This window comes from Gambusia affinis, linkage group LG22, assembly GCF_019740435.1.
Source record: "Gambusia affinis linkage group LG22, SWU_Gaff_1.0, whole genome shotgun sequence".
Taxonomy (NCBI): Eukaryota; Metazoa; Chordata; class Actinopteri; order Cyprinodontiformes; family Poeciliidae; genus Gambusia; species Gambusia affinis.
In genome coordinates, this window is record NC_057889.1 from 14,150,389 (window position 1) to 14,165,847 (window position 15,459).

The 15,459-nt window shown below is 37.0% G+C and overlaps 2 protein-coding genes across 14 annotated transcripts in view; one reads left to right on the top strand and one right to left on the bottom strand.

Moving 5' to 3' along the window:
- The window catches only part of itpkb (inositol-trisphosphate 3-kinase B), a 33,908-nt gene extending 31,746 nt beyond the window's left edge, over positions 1–2,162 (bottom strand). For 2 of the 3 annotated variants that reach the window (XM_044105820.1, XM_044105818.1), the window contains exon 1: positions 1,927–2,162. The gene's annotated coding sequence lies outside the window, so the exon portion shown is untranslated. Of the gene's footprint in view, positions 1–1,710 lie in introns of all 3 variants that reach the window. The other variant, XM_044105819.1, reaches the window with a different exon arrangement.
- Positions 2,163–13,334: 11,172 nt separating this feature from the next.
- Positions 13,335–15,459, top strand: part of epb41l2 (erythrocyte membrane protein band 4.1 like 2) — a 50,906-nt gene continuing 48,781 nt past the window's right edge. For 6 of the 11 annotated variants that reach the window (XM_044105821.1, XM_044105830.1, XM_044105836.1 and 3 more), the window contains exon 1: positions 13,336–13,515. The gene's annotated coding sequence lies outside the window, so the exon portion shown is untranslated. Of the gene's footprint in view, positions 13,516–15,459 lie in introns of all 11 variants that reach the window. The other 5 variants (XM_044105832.1, XM_044105824.1, XM_044105833.1 and 2 more) reach the window with 2 other exon arrangements.

The following is a 15,459-nucleotide window of genomic DNA, read 5'->3' on the forward strand; positions in this document are numbered from 1 at the left end:
CCAACGGCAACAGCGATTAAACAGAAAGGCAAACAAATACCCGGGCCATGCCTTTAAAATCGCACAGATGAGTCAAGCTTCAAGGCCACAGGCAGACCTGTACTAACTTTAGCGCATCTCAGTCAGCCCCTTCAGTGTTACTTGTGCTTCAGCTCGGCCTTGCTCGTCAGAGCGAGTGGGACCACGCTAAAACTCCAAACCTACACGAGTAGGCAAGTTATGCATAAAACAATCAGCTGGTAGAGAGGTTTTTAAAAAGTGCAGTAAGGACAGCAGCGGGGAGACAGCATGCATTTATCTGCTGCGTAACACTTTCACACCAACTCCATTTTATGCGTTTTGTTTGTTGGTGTTTTATTGATGACTTTGATAAGTGCATATTAGTAGAGATGAACCAATCAGGCTTTTCCTGGCCGATACAGGTTGATACAGTCTGATCATAAAACTGATTTTTAACTCGGAGGACTATCACATGTAATTTTTTTTTTTTTTTAAAAGAGGTTGCAGGGGTTTTTAAAAAATAAAATTAAAAAATAGGTCATTTGAATCCAACAGACAACGAATGAATTACAATAGCATTATTCCCTCTAATTTGTTTTAAACTCAAGCACAGGTTAGTGGTGCATCTGTATTTCTTCATTTGTATCAGTTGAAAAAATATTTAACTTAGTGCACTCAATTTACCCTACACAGTAATTAGCACATAAATATTACAAAAGAAAAAATTCATCATTAATTTCATCCACATTTCTGTCATCCTGTCATCTGAAGCTCATGAAAAAAGGGCTTGAGTTCAAATGGAAAACAATTTGACGTATACTTGTGTAATAATCAGAAATACCTTAATAAACAGTAATATTTATGTTTATTTTCTTCAAAAATGGAAAGCATTCATGTGCTTAAATTATTATTATTATTATTATTATTATTATTATTATTATTTTATATAATAAAATAATAATAGAATAACATAGAATAACATAGAATAAATCTTCCAAAAACTTACTTTGCATAATTTTCACTATTTTATCACCAGTTTAATAGAAAGAAAATACCAACTGAGTTCAGTTGGTATTTTTTCATTATGAGTGATAGGTAAAACTATTCTAGTGTAAAACCTAGCAAAAATACTTAATACTTATTGTACATTACATACAATAAGAAATTAGTCAACTTAAACTGCATCTTATGCTGCATTTCATTAGGATTTAAAGAACTTTTTGTACCGTACCTCAAAGCAGTCTTTATATATATGTGTGTGTATGTGTGTGTGTGTGTAGGCGTGTGTGCGTGTGTGTGTGTGGGTGCGCGCGCGTGTGCGTGTGTGTGTGCAAAAACACTGAATGTTAAGTGAATGAAGATCCACCTTTCTAAGGTAATGCCTGAAAATGTGCACAGATCAACAAACAGTGCCGCTGCTTTTTGCACTGCAGGGACACATCTGTCCCGTCCCATGTAGATCTTAAAAGAAATATGTAGGAGACAGCTTGTGTAAGACAACATTTCCAAGAGGATCGTTTAAAATTCCGCACATTCTTGGACTTTCCCACCATCTGAACTAATGTTTACGCCTGTGTTCCTGAAGGGTCTACTCTGCCATGGCGCTAAGTGCAGTTTAGTGCTGACAAAGTGTAATAAACAACATCCAGCTGCAATGTTCAAAATAATGACGTGCGAAAGCATGTTACAGCGGCCCGGTTGCTGTCTTACCTCCACCCCGTCCCGTCTCCTCCGGGTCGTCTCCGGTACACTTTTTTATATTAAACCGAGCAGATGCAATATCTCTATGTGTGAAACATACAAAGAAACCAGCCGTCGTGCACCATCTTTGTTTTTACTTGTCACGAAGCAACTTTGTTAGACGCACTCGCCGGTTTTCTGCTTTTGCTCCTCCACCTCTTCACTCACACATAAAAAAAGACCCACCTCCACTTTAAAAACAGAGGAAAATTAGCCTTTCGCGACGAAGAGCATCCGCTTGTTTCTCCAGCAGCCTTAACCACGAAAGCCGTCCGGACTGCTGCAGCCCCGTCCTGCCCGGTCCTGTAGATGGACAGCAGCTTTTTGGGGCGGGGGGTTGATGTATGTTTTCATCCGTTGCTCGACTCCTTTCTGAGTGTAGTAAAGCGTTTTGTGTCTGCGAGTGTAAAGGCGGAAGCTCGTGCTCTCTCTATCTCTCGCTCTCTTTCTCTCTCTCTCTCTCTCTCTCTCTCTCTCTCTCTCTCTCTCTCTCTCTCTCTCTGTCACTCCCTCGCGTGGATTCGGTTTAGTGGAAGGAGGGAGCTGGGGAAAAACTGAAAAAGCTGGGTGTACGTGAACGTGCAGCATCGGGGAAACCCTCGCACGCACGTGCTCGGACGTGTGCATGAGCTGAGCTAAAGATGAAAAGTTAGAGCCCAAAGTCAAATACTACGGCTACCACTGCAGAGGGTGGTACTCTCCTTTAATTATCTTATTCAGAGCCGGATCTAGTGATTCTGGTGCCCAAGGTGAGATAATCCTTTGAAATCCCCCCAGAATAAAATAAAAATTCAAAATAAAAAAATGCAAAAGTCGTTCTTTGAACTTAAAAAATTTACATTTCAATTAAATAACATAGTTAGATTTTTGTAGAACAAGGGTTTGTAGTATATTGTAGATCCAAAGCATAAAAGCGTCTCACATTTACTTTTTTTGAAAGAAAGGTCTACAGTGCCCCATTTTATTTTATTCAAATATGAAATAATTTCATATTTTTGTGCTTCTAGAAAAATGTTTTGGTCTATTCTCTTCAATAAGAACAGAGTGTGTATCACTCTGGATGTTTGTTGCCCTATTGATGATGAAAGAAAATGAGAAAGCAACTAATCAAAGACATTAAAAAATTTTGAGTCGTACGTAACTATTTTGATTTTAAGATCAGTTTAATTCATCAATAAAAATCTTACCATAAAAATTTTTCTATTGTCATCAAATGTGCTTTCAGGCCAGATTTTTTCCTATTCTTAAATTAAAGTCAGAGGGCCACAAATGGCTCTTTGGGTGCAATTTGGACATTCCTCCATTAGAGGTTTGTCATGCAGACAAGTTATTCTAGATTTATTATCTCAAGTGCATTTTTTTCTTTCTTTTTTTTTACGGTTTCAGTCTGGGTGCTTATGTAGACTTTACTTACTCTCAAATAAACATTATTGCATAATTTGTAACAATTGTACTATAATACATAAGATTGTAATGTAGTGCATAATAAAAGATATTATTAGTCTTCTTAAATGAAGTCTTCTTGAAAAGGCAAAATGATATACAAATGAACATTAGAACCCTTGTGGAAGCTGTGATTGGCTTTCAGAAAAGTTAAAAGGCTTAAACAATAAACTACTTAATTAGACTTTTAGAGCCTTAACGTATGAACAAATGTCATAAATATTTCTTCAATTGACCTTCACAGGACACGTGTAAATAAGTTCTAGCTCTTGCTGAACAGTACAAACAAAAAATTTATTTGCATTGCAGGAGACTACTTAATGTTGTCAACATAACAAATGATCTAGTATGGAGATTAACAACATCCTGTTTTACTATTTTATGAATTAAAATAGGTGGTAATACAGTTGTATTATTACACAGCAGCAACAGAAGCATCCTTAGGCAACTTAGTGATTTTAATTCAGCTACCTAAAGAAAATAAGACCCTGAACATCAAAAGCAGATCTGCGACATGTACCTCCAAAAAGGCACAAATGATCTAGCAAAGAGGGGCACATTATAACAAGACTACTGGTAATTGACCCAGTAGTGATGTTTTTCGACAGCGGGAGGAAGCTGAAGATAACCCACGCATGCACAAGGAGGAGCAACTCTGTGGAGAAAGAGACCAGGCTGGGACTCGAATCCAAGACCTTCTTGCTGCAAAGCAGCTGCGCTACCAACTGCATCACTGTGCAGCATGAGATATAAAGTAATTTGATCTACCAACTATTTTCTTGAGAATATTTAAATGACATAAAAAATTAAACAACTTTTTATTGCTATTTAATTTTATTGCCTCTTCTTGGTCTGTCCACACAGGAAATAAAATCCAACAACTATTCAGCAAGTAAGTAAATAAAAAAGCTGCCCTAATATTAGTTTGTGGCTTTTTCAGGTGAGAAACAACAATAGTGAAACAGTTCTGTCAGAAGCTACATACTATAAGCTAACTTTATTTTGTAACGACAGAAGCTCCCTTCGAATATTAGTTACCTTTACTATATCTTAAAAACATGCTAATAAGGGTAGCATTTACTCTCAGATACTGCTTGAAAATATAATTATAAGACACCCTGAAGAGTATAAACTTTTAGTTACATACTTACTTGAATAAGCTGATTGTGGCAGAAATTGGTAGAACGGTTACATTTTTGTAAACCTTTTGAGCCTGCCAGGAGGTCCATCAGATTAAGGGACAGCAGACACAGACTAGCTATTGCTCATACTTTTTTTTTTTTTTAAGGAGTTGTGAACGAAGCTCCCCCTCAAGCCGTTCACGCCCTAAGCAACCACTCAGGTGGCCAATGCTAACAGACAACTCAAATTTCACTTTGAGCTTCACTGTTCAGGAATTCAAACATTAATTCACATTTAGTGACATTTACCAATGGGTAATGGGTCTTTTTATCTATAAGATTATCAAATAGTTTTAGTCTGGGAACTCATTTGTTTTTTTCTCTCCAAGTTTAATGAATATCTTTGTTGTGTGACTTGATTATTGTAATAGTACTGCTATTCATTTTTTCCATAAAAAGTAAATAGACTATTGCCTCCTGATGGATAATTACTGAATGTCTGATTATGTTTCAGCTAGTCTTAAGTTAGTTAACTCTATTGATGCAGTGAGTAGCTTCTCATTGCTTGAACAACCTTGTCAAAAGACATCCTGTGTTGCAGACCTGAGTAAGGGAAACATCGAAGAAGAAATCCGAAACTTTGAAGATGGGTTGAGAAACTCTCAGTCAGGAAGAGGCCATCGTAAATCTGTTCACAAAAAGTCTGAAGTATAAATTGTTCAACATGTCTTGGCATGCGGAAACATTAAAAGATCCTTCCAAAAGTTCTAAAACGAATCCCCACCTCTGAAAAACAAACACAATGCTGTCTAGTAAGGTTTTTCTTCTGGAAAATGTCGAACCCAGACTGGATTACAGAAGTTTGATTTAGCGATCCTGAGAATTTGGGAAGCAGACTTAAATGGCAGCACACTTCCCAACGCTTTGTGTGATATTAAGGCTTGAACAGACCAGGAAAACGCAGTTGAATGGGGCTTTGTGCAGACTGTCCTTGAGCTAATATCAAGGCCACAAGTGTTTGGAAGGCTCTAGCTATAGCTCTGCAGAAAACAGGCAACTTCTACTTCCCTCAACATCTACTGACTCTGCTCTGTGATTTTGTCTTCAACTTTGAGTTATTGCCTTGCCCTGTTGCTTCCCCATTGTTTTCTTATGTCGTCAAAACAGAAAGCGGTGTGTTTCAGGTGTGGCCTTAAAATACAATCACAGGTGGGACTCCAATTAACTCGAATGTGTTTCCAAAATCTGGTGTCATCATCTGGGTTTTCCCAAATTATTTAAAGCAATCATTCTTTATGTAAACTTTTGATTCTGAAGACATCAATAAATAAATAATTTTGGTAATTGTAACTAACATAAAACAAGAGAAGTTTGGTCTGATTTAACTTCAGACAATGAGAAAAAGAGGTGTCTTTCTATTTGGTGCATGTAAACTTCTGGTATCAACTATATGTTCAATCGTCAGCTTTTCATAATTAGCCGAATGTCATTTATAACTTCATTCTTCAAAGTTGTTTTCTCGAATTACCTCTGGATTGTCCTCTTTCCAACTCCCCATGTCTATTTTTTAAGGAGTTAATTGATTCAGTTGATAGATCATGTTAACAATGACAAGTACTAAGATGAACTAAGAGTTTAGTGCTGAAAAATGTTGATTTGAATGTTGTCAGGGTTGCAGCCACAGTAAAATGAATTTTCTGTCCACAAAGAGCAATGAAGCAGCAGGGGGCCATTTCACCGAGTCAGAAAGCAGATTACGTGCAGAGAATTTATATTTTGCTTAACTTTTTTCCCGAGATAAATAAATAAATGTGTTTAATTGTCGGTCTGAGGATGGAAACACGTAAAAGTTTAAATGTATGGAACCTCAGAACTTTAGTCCTGGTCAAAAAGCTCTGCTGGAACAAATTGTCCCAATTTTGACCATCTATCTGCTGCAAATGTTTGAGGAAGTCCTCCTCAAAATTTGAGGAGGACTTCTTTATTATTCAATCCACTTTTTTCAATGCATCACTAGATCTGGCAGTGGCACAGACCCTCATCATGATGTTGCCATTACCATGCTTGACTGCTGAAAGCCTTCCACAGATTTATTTAAGCATTTGGCATCCTAGCCAAATGGGACCATAAACACTTTCCCCATGAAACTGTAGATTTTTCCATTTGGGTCAACCAGGCTCACAAGTCTTGCTTACAGAGTTTGGTCTTCCTGGTTGATCATCACAGTCTCAGATAACACTGATGCTTCATCAGGTGAGGACTAGACTAAAAGAGAAAGTCTAAGAATCTATTTTGTCTGCTGTATCAACACTAAAAACTTGAATATAGATGATTTTTCTTACAGAATTTGGAACTTAAATCTCATTTGTAAGACTTTTATAATAATAATAATAATAATAATAATAATAATAATAATAATAATAATAATAATAATAATAATAATAATAATAATAATAATAATAATACCTATGACAGGTTCAATTGTAAATGTAGAACATACAGACTAACCCTATTTTTTTCAGTTTTCAAGAAAGGAGGATAAGAAAAAAACATTTTAGCTCTCTATCAACTTATAGAAAACATATAGAACTTATAAAAAAAAAAGTAGGACTCCATATTTCCTGAAATCAAATGAGACTCTGGTAATGCAAGAATGAGCTTTTGCCCCCTAGTGGCTTTTGTATATACTGCATGTTGTCAGGCGATATCATTTTGTCTAACGTTAAGGACATTTTATGGACTTAAAACTACACTGCACTAAAATCAAACCTTAATGGTTGACTTATGAAACCAACTTAAATACTATCATGTGAATATGTAAATATATCAATAAAAGACACAGTGTTGCCATGCAGTATTTGTAGAGAATTTGCATGCCAAAGAGAGCTGCTATTCTTAGATTGAAGACACCATTGTTTCACCCTATTAGCTTTAGCTGAAGCTTATCAATCGTGATGCAAAGCTATATCTGTTCATCCAAATTGGTTCATAAATGTGGCTCGATGCTCTGTTGGTGTCCTAAATACAGTAGCAAATGTGTGAAAATACCAACTGTTGTATGAAATGCAGAATTCAGTGGGTTGAATTTATGAAAAATCAATAATAATTACTCTGTCATGATTATTATAAATGTTCCCTAATCTCTGGATGTGATGTACTGCAGAAATCTTGGAGTTTGTTCAGACATAACTCTTAAAATGGCTAATAGAAGTCATTAAACAGTATGATGAAAACTTGTTGGTGTTTTCAAAGACTGTTACTCAATTACCCATTTTAAGGTAATATGTTTTCTTTAATAACTTAGTATAGCTCTGTGGGCAATACAAAATGTGCTAATTATTATCTTTTTTTAACAAAAAAATAATTTTCATATTATGAGATGTCTCTCAGCTAGTTCTGTCTATTTTGAGATCCTTTAAGAACACATTAGGGCTACATCACTATTATGCAAATAAGCTGCTGCTGCCCACACCCCACATCTTAATGTTTACACTTTATACACTTGAGAATGACTGGAAGCAAATACATGTTTGACCCAGAAGCAGAAGAAGCAAAAGAAGCAATAGAAGCAGAGCCTGCTGGGCAATCAAGATGCAGCAGCTGTTTCTGAATGGTACATCAACCCTCTTGCAGTCCCAGAGTGGATAGAGTGTCTGGGAACAGACAAGGCCAATAACTAAACATTTTCCATCTTCTAGTATTAATGTTTTACTTTTCATGAACACAAAAAGTACTCCCACATCTGTTTCTTTTCGCATGTCTTCTCTGTCTCCTCACACTCCCAGTGGGTGATGGCAACTGGCTGCTGGTACTGAGCCAGGTTTTGGTTAAAGGGGATTTTTTTCCCCTTCTCCACTGTAACTACATGCATGCTAGGAATGAGGAATCACTTTAAAGTCAGCGACACAACACAAGTAATTGTCTGTCGTAATGTGTTCCTTCAGGAAGTGTGAATGCTCCAAGTCAATTGTTTAATGCAGTCTGCTGGGTTTCCTTTGAGAGAGTACATTTTATACTAATTTGAATAATGAACTGAACTTAATGCATAGTTTGATAAATAATATCACATTTAAACTTTTCCTTGTTTCCATCCTCAGACCGACAATTAATGTATGTGTGATTGAACTGAAATGACTTTCTTTTTGAAAAGTGCCTCAAGATGACATGTTGTGATTTGGTCCTACATAAATGAACTGAATTGAGTTTTCTTAAAATTAGTTCTCCAACACTCTGGAGGACTAATTTCTCCAAAATTAATGTGTTTCAGCATTATTCAATGTCATCAATTTAGGAAACACAACTCCTTAAAACCCTGTTTTAAACACTGTCCAATTCTTTATCGGTGCATTGTTCTAGATTGTCGACAAGCACATGAATACACACGGCGTGTGTGTCCGAAAGACTTGTTTAAAGGGATAGCATTTCATGAGATTAGGTTTCTGGCTAACCGTTCTTAAAACAGAACCGAGGCAAGATGCAACAAGCTCACACACAATCACAAAAACCCAAGACCATGAATTAGGCATGCCCAGGCAGGGTTCTAAGAGTGCTTCAGATTAGACTAATATTTGATATTTCAGTGTTGTCTCCCATGCTATGTGCTCATGAGAAATAAAACGCACAAAAGACCCTTTTATAAATAGCTTTCTCCCCCATCCCCTCTTTGCTCCTGTTTGATGCATACCTACATGTTTTTAATCTCTGTCTACCTGTGTTTTTATCTCTGTGCTCGTCTGGTTCTTCTCCTCCTCCTTGCGTGACACCTGATCCTTGGGTTTAGAGTTACAACTCACACGTACAAAGAAATGTAAGAAGAAGCCAAAGGGCACCGGCAATTGACATAACATCAAGCAAAGAGGTGTGAACTGCTGGGAAATATTTGTTCAGTGTCATTGTATTTGTTCACCGGCCTGGGAGATAAAGAGAGCAAAAGAAGCGGGTTTGGTTTGAGGAAATACTGCCTCAAGTCGTTCCAGTTGGTTATCTTCGGATTTCCAGGTAAAAGACGCCCAGATGTGTGTGTTCGACTGACTGCGGTGCTCTTAGGACAGGTGGTGGTGCATGATGTATGGCCTTAGGGTCTAACGTTGCGAAATAACGCCATCTATAGAACTTGACTGCAAACCCTTGCAGTTGCTGTTGTTGTTGTTTATCTGCTGAAAATGGGAGGTTTGTTCTGTATAACTAAAAATAAATGCCTACAAAAATAACTGCACATCTACACTTGCCCATATCTGCATTCAGAGCAAGTCATTCAGTGTTGAAGTACATCATAATCTTATCAAAATTTTGTACTAAAAAATGAATCACTTCCAGGAAAAAATTCATTCATTCACACATTAATAGAAAGAATGAGAAGAATAGAGAGAATAGAATAGAACTAGAATAGAGTCCTCCTTTATCTTTCTTATATTCGTTATATTATTATTTATCCAAAATAAGACTTATTTACCAATTAGACTAATTACACCAATCAAGAATGCTTATAGATAATTTCTCTAAGGTCTATACCTACTGTTGTTAGTTTATAAATCACTGAATGGTTTAGCACCACAATACATTAAAGATTTGCTGCTGTTGTATTAACCTTCCAGACCTCTCAGGTCTTCTGGTTCTGGTCTGCTCTGCATCCCCAGAACCAGAACAAAACGAGGAGAAGCGGCATTTAGCATCTATGCACCAAAAATCTGGAACAAACTTCCAGAAAATTGTAAAACAGCTGAAACACTGACTTCCTTTAAATCTCAACTAAAAACCCACTTGTTTAGAGCTGTATTCGAAACGTAATCAATTGCAAATTTATTGACGGAATCTGACTTGATATTGTTTTTATTGTTGATTCTATGTTGCATTGTATTTTTGTGTTTGATTTGATGTAAAGCACTTTGAAATGCCTTGCTGCTGAAATGTGCTATACAAATAAAGTTTGATTTGATTTTGATTTGGTTTAGTTAAAAAATAGAACAATAACACAAAGACACCATCTTTAATATATAGTCTACCACTACTTCTAAAACAAGGAAGTAATTAAAAACAAGTTGATAACTACTTTTAAATTTCTTTTATTCATCAGTGACTCTCTTTTTTTACGTCATGCAAGGACCATTAGTTAAACAAATACACTATAAACAAATATTTTTGGATTGAATTAGATTTTTTTCCATGATCATCCACTTGCTGATTTATAACTCGTTGTCCCAGTCCCATTATGATGGTTTAATGGTGTCATAAACTTTTGAGTGAATTAAACGGTTTCCTAATCTGATGAATTCAGCCGGTTTCATCCGTTAAAGTTGCTGGATTGAGCAATTAAAGCTGATTGGTTTAAATGGAGGACTTGTGAGGGACAGTTTACTTAGAGAAAGTGTTTGATCTTACTGCGTTAAAGCACGCCTCCAAAGTCAATAGACTTTTATAAACACTTGGATGCAAAATGTAGATTTTGTTTTAAATACAAGGGTTGGATTTAATTAGATTTTTGTTTTTGGGTTATGGAAAGAGTGGCTAAGATAAACTCACAATCATGGCTGGACAATAACTAATTCTTGCAGGCAGTGTTTTCTGTCCAGATGGCTCTGTCGGAGTAATTCTCTTCGGAAGGACCTGACGCTAATCCTCCGGAGAATCTGAACTGCCTTGATCTCGTGCCTGCATGGGAAACTGAACTGCTTGTTCCCTTCTTATTCTGCTATTTTATTACTTTTTTTGCCACATTGAAGCCTCTTGGCTTAAAGATCATAGCATAACTTATTTGTTTATAGCAAGGACATGGATATCCCAGTGCGATGGGCTCTGCAGTAGGAGTAATACTGGCCTGCACAGGGTGTGGAGCTGCTCTGTAAGCCTGTCACTGAGAGGAAAGAGGTTGTGGTTGGACAGCCGAGGAGAGATAGCAAAGAAAGAGCATTTCAGAACCATAGATCGCAGCCAGCTGATTAGCTGCGGATTCATGACTGTTTTAATCTCATTGTGGACGCTCTTCTTGAAGGATGGGGCAATTACATATCAGGTATATTTTTGTCTGATTTCTATGTTAATTGTCATATTTATTGTGTCTTAACTACCCTACAAAGTCCTCTAATGCATTTTGTCAAAGAGCTGATCATCCAAAAGGTTAAAGAAATGCATCTGACTGTCTTAACATTGTATGATTTGTGTGCGTTAAAAGCTGTGTGTAGGTGTCTCTGCTTGGGGTCTTTTAATAATTTCCTACATAGATATGCTGAAACCAGTCAGTTTGCTAATGCATTAGAGAGCAGATTTGCCACTCTCAAGCGACCAGTTTATAATCCCTTTTATATATATATGTACATATATATAGTCATACAATGTGAATGTAACTGGATGACATTGCCTTTTGAGTCAATCTCCATTGACGCACGTAGTTTTTGCTTGACAAGAGAGCGCTAAGATGAGTAGCCTTAGCAGAAGCAGCTCATTAAACAAACATACTGATGTGAAGGTGGTGGTGGTGGGGGAGACAAGACTTTAAAGCAGCATCTGTGCTAAATATGCTCTCATGTATGTTCTCTCTCTCTTTTTATTTCTCTCTCTCCATTTCTCCTTCTGTGTGTTTGTGCGCATGCTCCCACTTGGCCTGCTTTGGATCCATGCTGCATCATTAATGGTGAGTCTGAGGAAACACACTCCACACGCCTCTTCATTAGGAATCCTACCTGTTTTCCATCAGATTTATTCAGCAAGTATTTTGCTCATTCATTTCCTTCTACAGTCACAGACAATCGGTGTCCCTGTGTGGTTGTTTACTCCTCTTATGTAGATGTCAAATCTGCATGGTTCCTTACACTTTAAGCCAATTACCTGAGCTTCTTTAACAGACATGTGGTAACAGACAGGTCACTGTTATGCAATGACCTGCCCATGCATTTTATTTATGCGAGTCTGAGAAATGAAGGGATAATTCACATTGAAAATACTATAACAGATCCATAGCTTATTCATAAGCTTAATGAAAATCCTTCTTTGTTTTGTTTTGTTTTTTCTAATCCAAATCACTTCATACACCTTTCTTCCTTATATACCTTTTATTAAGGGTGTTTATGGTAGCCATTATAAAATGTCACACATCATTGTGTGTTGCCAAGGTATTCATGCCTCTTGGATTATTTTGACATTGTATAAGGTCACACACACAAAAAAAAACTGTACAGAGAAGATGAAAGAAATGAGTAATGAAGTGGGCATTTAGTGTATTCATTCATTCATTCATTCATTCAGCTTCTGTCCGGAGTCTTGGGGGAAGCTTTTAAGGAGTTTTTAATGGCTTGAGGAAAGAAACGTTTACACAAACTGGATAATCTGGCCCAAATGCTATATAACCTCCCTCCAGAGGACAAGAGAAAGAAGTGAGTGGTGCAGGTTGAAAGTGTTTCCAGCAAGATGTTTGCCACTTTTTGGATTTCTCTACTAGAAGTGCCTGCACGTTTGGACACTGAACACCACTATCTAAGCACCATAAAAATATACACAATCTGTATGTTTAATTTACAATCATGGCCATTCAAATCCATAATTTAACACCCCACATAAATTATTTTAAATATTAATATAAATACATTCCATAATATTGATATTATAATAAAATTTAAATATATAATGAATGCATTTTTTCTGTAAACTGTATCCTACGGAAGGGGATTAGGGCCACAAAAAAAAAAAAAGAATTCTGACTTTAAACTCAAAATTCTGAAATCTCAAAATTCTGACTTTAATCTCAGAAAGTCAGATTTATTTTTCAGTGGCCCTTATCCTCTTCCGTAGTATCCCCATTATCAAGAGCCCTGCTTTGAAATAAATGTTAGATGCTAGAAAAACATTTTTTTTTAAGTTACGGGATTTAGCCTCTAGGGGGAGCTGTCGTGTCACACTGACGTTTAATTTATTTAAATCGTACATCCCTCCATTTTAAACTGACAACCAAAGCGACCAATCAAATGTCACACTCTAATACAGTATTACCTCTGAGCCAATCAGAACCGGATAAAAGGTGTTTTTTCACTGTAAAAGGCGGGACTATGATGATGGACACGTCTCCTTTGAGCTCCTGCCAGACCGTCGGTGTGAGTGGAGTGTAGTTGAGATTTTTGGGAGGCTGAGGTACTGGGACGTGCATTATTTTTTGGAGCAGAACCGAGCGCGAGTTCACGTTTAGGAAAATCCGCAACACACTTATCTTTGGAGATTTAAACAGGTATGGGCTGATTTTTCACCTCCTTTAAAGTCACGTGATAGAGATATCAGCGACATATCGGCTTGCTTCATGGCTGTGTGGATCTACATCATTTTCTGGTCTTTATGCTTTACGTACTGAAGTTACATATGCGTAACCTCCATAAATACCTACTTTTTTCGTAGATATAGCGGTCAAAGAAACACCGCTATTCAGTGGTCTCTGTTATGAAGGAAATTAATTCATACCTTCGATTTAAGGCGCTTCATGGCGCCTGCCTTCTTCCATGTTATCCCTGTTATCATCACCTTACTCCCCCCGCTTCCCGCTGCTTCTCATTCGGATGTGATTTACGTAGCTAGCGTAAAAGACCTCGCGGGCATGTTTTTCTTCCTTTTTCAGCTCAGGTTAATTTAGCTACACTCTCATGTTTACATGTTTGTGATTTTCTTTCAGCATGAACAAACTCTCTTGCTCTACAGGTAAATGGTAGTTCTGATTGAACATGGTGCTACCGTTACGGCAATTTTAACTGTAGGTCATTTTATAGGTGATGCGTTCAGAGACTGCTCAAATATCCGGCTCCGTTTTTTTTTTTTTGTGGGACGACACACGTAGCAGTTTCCTGCCGCTGACAAAACAAAGTAGTAAATGCCTTGTTGTTTAAACACCACGCTGCTGAGCTACTCCGCAGGGTATTTTGTTTTTATTTGTTGTATTTTCTCCCGGCACCAGATGACGACTTAAATTATCGTTTCAGTGTGACATAGACGAGCTTTTCTGTTGCTAAGGGGTTTACAAGCGCGCATGGGTGGGACACTAATATATATTTTTTTCATAATTCTTCACTGTAATGGTTTGTTAAGGCATCCACAGTTTTAAAAGCCTGGCAGTTCCTACATTTTTATATGCAGGGTGTTGTTGTGTGTCTGTATCATAATATTTTAGACAAACTTTGACAGATGGCAAAGGGCTCATCTAGTTTAGACTGACAAGCAAACAGGCCAGCAGACTGGCAGACACTGATCTCAGATTGTGCTGACTTGTAGGTTTGTGCTAGACCTATCGAATATTTCAATTATCACGTATTCAAGTAATCCTTCGATCAATTAAGTAATCAACTGCTACAATGGTCGTTCCCACCTTGTCATGTCTACTGTAAAAGTGTCTTCACTGTACTGTACTGTGTTGAGATAGAAAATAACCAAAACCTCCATTCATATCGTAGCCTGAATTTGACATTTTGAGGTTTCACAACCCTAAGACATTCATCTATACTGTACCATTTAATGAAAATCAAATTCTGTTTTTTGTAAATATTCTTGCACAGTAGTGTAGAAATTTAAATAAGTGTGTTCAAAACCTTTTTGAAGTGTTGCGCATATACGAAAAACAGCAAAAAAAAAAAAAAAAATGCATAACTTACTTTGACATAATGATAGATAGAAACAATAACATTATGTTACATTATTAGTACTGCAACAGTTGAGCTGCAGCAGGGATAACTGTTTTTAAATGAAAGCAAGTAGACCATACTTTACATTTAAATGATGGGAAAAACATGACTAGGTTAAGAAAATATGCCACATTGTGTCTAATCGGTGCCGATGGGTTTTAGACGTGTCTGTCATGCTCTTTGTTATTCGGATTATATGTTTTTTAAATATGTCCTACACAAGTAATATAACTTAACTGACTAATACCAGGACACCGGGCTGTTCCATTTGGTATTAAAGGCAACCCTTAAATCTAGCTCTAATTATAGGTTTCAGTGTGTCTTGTGAACTTCTCTTCACTTTGATCAGCACAACCCACCCAGGAAAAGCTCCATTAGGGTGTTAAAAAGTGATTATCTTTGTTCCCTGGTAGCTGATTGAGAGGCAGCTGGATTCTCATTGAAGAGAGGATCCATCTTAGTTTTGAGCTGTACGTTTATGGCTGTCATGTGCACCAGTCGTTGTTGTT